This window comes from Crocodylus porosus, unplaced genomic scaffold (assembly GCF_001723895.1).
Source record: "Crocodylus porosus isolate Cpor-Errol unplaced genomic scaffold, CroPor_comp1, whole genome shotgun sequence".
NCBI classification, from domain to species: domain Eukaryota; kingdom Metazoa; phylum Chordata; order Crocodylia; family Crocodylidae; genus Crocodylus; species Crocodylus porosus.
In genome coordinates, this window is record NW_017728931.1 from 24,212,833 (window position 1) to 24,216,177 (window position 3,345).

General features: G+C 46.6%; 1 protein-coding gene across 4 annotated transcripts in view; it reads left to right on the plus strand.

The window, feature by feature from the left end:
* Positions 1–3,345, plus strand: part of LMNTD1 (lamin tail domain containing 1) — a 109,720-nt gene that overhangs the window by 17,554 nt on the left and 88,821 nt on the right. The window lies entirely within an intron of this gene.

Genomic DNA, 3,345 nt, shown 5'->3' on the forward strand with positions numbered 1-3,345 from the left:
AAAAGGCCTAGCTTTCGGCCTATCTCGGCTTTCGACATGCCTTCCTCACTAAGCTTAATCATTTCTAGCTTTTGATTTAAAGTGAGAGATGTGCGACTCTTCCTTTCACTTGAACGCTTAGAAGCCATTGTAGGGTTATTAATTGGCCTAATTTCAATATTGTTGTATCTCAGGGAATAGGGAGGCCCGAGGAGAGGGAGAGAGATGGGGGAACGTCCAGTCGGTGGAGCAGTCAGAACACACACAACATTTATCGATTAAGTTCGCCATCTTATATGGGTGCGGTTCGTGGCGCCCCAAAACAATTACAATAGTAACGTCAAAGATCACAGATCACCATAACAAATATAATAATAATGAAAAAGTTTGAAATATTGCGAGAATTACCAAAATGTGACACAGAGACACGAAGTGAGCAAATGCTGTTGGAAAAATGGCACTGATGGAAAAATGGCGCCGATAGACTTGCTCGACGCAGGGTTGCCACAAACCTTCAATTTGTAAAAAACGCAATATCTGCGAAGTGCAGTAAAACGAGGTATGCCTGTATAGTCTTTCAATGGTAATAGTAAAAGTGTGAATCTCTTATTTTCAAAACCACCTTTGGAAGTTGTTTTAGTAAATCTTTTTCAATATCTAATAGTTTAATCCTACAAGGAATTGAGCATGCTGGGCTTGATCCAGAAAAGTATCTGCTTATATGCTTAATTTTAAACATATGAATTATCTCATCGTGGACATGGACTTAAAATTAATCACATGCTTATACCAGATCAAGGCTTGGTAGCTCAAAACATTTCAGGATAGAGCTCTGATTCCAAGGTGTACCTGAAGTCATCCTAATTCTGTGATAGTATAATGGGAATGTAGAGATGAATACAGATAGAGAATATAGCAAAAAAACCATCAGGTCTAACCCAAATTTATCTGGCTCCAGCTTACTAGGATGTCCAATTACAATCCTGCAGACTTGTTCTGAGCCTCTTTGAAACCAGCATTCACTTCTTTGGGCTGCATGTTCTCCATAACCTACTCTTTGCTATCATACCCTTATGGTCTGTTACTTCTAGGTCTGTTACTACTATTAGTATTGTTGTTGTTACCTGCTCAGAGGACCCTTTCTGCTATGCTTTACAGGCATAAAGGTGGATTTGCCTACTTCCCCATGGTGTTAACCATTAGGGGTGTGCGAAGCTTCAATCCCTGATTTGATTTGGCAGAGATTTGTCCTGATTTAGTGGCTAAATCTCTGAATCTGAAATGAATCAGGAGACCCTTTAATCTCTCCAAGTCATATCAGAACCCTCTGAATTGATTCAGAGATATTTGGAAAGATTCAATGATTTGGACATAGACACAGCTTTAAATGTTTTTTCTACATACCACAAGCTAGCAGGCGGCTCCTGAATACTGTGATGCTGGGGTGCATGGAGCGCCCCACAGGAGAATGGGGGGTCCACTTCTGGGTCCACTGGGGAGCGCTTCAGGGCCCCCCCCCACTTACCTGCAGCTTGGTGGCTGGTGCCTCCTGGGTCTGGGGGAGCACCCAGGGTCCTGCTACAGCCCATTGCCAAACTGAACGGGCATGGGGGGGTCCACTGCATGCTCCCCAGTGGACCCAAAAGTGGACCAGAAGTACTTCTGGGTTTGCTGCTGAGCACGTGCCCCCCCAACACTCCTGTGGGATATTCCATTTGCCCCAGAATTGCAGTATGCACGAGCCACACTTGGTACCTCAAGGTATGTAGAAAAGACATTTAAAGCTGTGTGCCTGTCTGGCCTCGAGGATATGCTCACATGCTGCCTTAGCACGTGCACCCGGTGTTGGGCATTGCGTGGGGTCTTGTGATCTCTGGAGGGGTACTCAATCACCCCAGGGAAAGCCCAGAAATTTTCCTGCCATGACTTTGATTGAATCTTCAGTGGTGGGTTCCCCTTCTGGGGACTCTCCCAGGTAGGTCATGCCTCCTGACAGGTATCTGGGGGCTTCTGCCTCCCCCACACCCCTTTCATACACCAACCTCCAGGACAAGTTGGTTGGTCTTTGTGTAGCTTGTCCTCCAGTTGCACCAGTCCTAGCTCTTCATGTTGCCTGCACAGCTGGTTCGCCCTGGCCTCCCAGTGTTTCTTCATGGCCAGCCAGCTGCCTGCCATGGGTCTAAGGCTGCTCCAGTCTCTCAGAGCACTGCCCACACCCTGGCCACAGCAAAAGGAAAAGAAAACCCAAAAGAATGACAATGGAAAAGACAAAAAAAAGAAACACAAAAAACTGAGGGAATAGGCTAGCAAGCCCTCCTCCTTCACAGCCCCCGTGCCTGTGGCTCAAGCCATCCTTTGATGTTGCTCTGGGTCCTCCTTCCTGTTGAGGATCTCTCTTCCTTTCCTTATGCCAGGTCTTTGGCTGCACGCTGGTGCTGCCTACGCTTGGCATGGAGAGTGCCTTCCTTGCCGGCTCTTTCCCCTGGTCTTCCTGCATCCCTGCCAGTGCCGGCTTTTATTTTGGCCAGGTGGAATTCTATGATGATGTCAGCCGCCCGTGCCAGCTCCAGCTGGAAGTAAGCATGGCTTACAAACTGCACGGGTGGCTCTTCCCAGCACGGCTCGTCCCACTCTTCCTGGCCTGAAACTGGCAAGTTTTCCCTGGTTTCAGGGCTTTCTTTGTCAGAGTGGGTCAGCCTCATCCCCTATCCTAACGTGAAGGGATCCATGTCCTACCGGTCCCGGTGACTGTCTCCCTGGGACACTGTGTTAAAGCTGTGATGGCTGATTCTCCAAATCAGCATCAAATCTTCAGATTCAGATGAATCGAATTGGGGACAGTGATCCAAATCAACAAACTGAATCACTGTCCCCAATTTAGGCCAAATCCAAATTGTCTATGGCCCATTTCACACACCCCTATTAACCATCTGGCTGGACTCTAGGGGTACTACTACAGTAATTGGAATCTACCCCATTTGCACTGTTCCTTTGAAGCCCTCAAATCCACCCAGCACTTGAGCGACAACATTCTCAGCAGACACATTCCAAAGGAGATTTCATTAGAGACTATCAGCCAGCCTAGATCAAGACAGCCAACATCCTCTGTTATCAAGAAAGCTGGTAGTGCCTGTCTACATGGAGAGATGGATCAAGGCATCTGATGATCCAGGCCAGTGATTCTCAGCCAGGGTTCCATGAAATTTTTAAATGTGCCATTTTAGAACTGGTAGGTGTGCAAACACCCACACATAATTCACAGGATAAACCCAGAGATTTCAAATAGAAATCTATAGTGTCAAAAAAGTGTCAAGTGCCCTGTTGTGGTGTTTCTGAATTCTTTGTAATATAAGAATTGCTCTATTT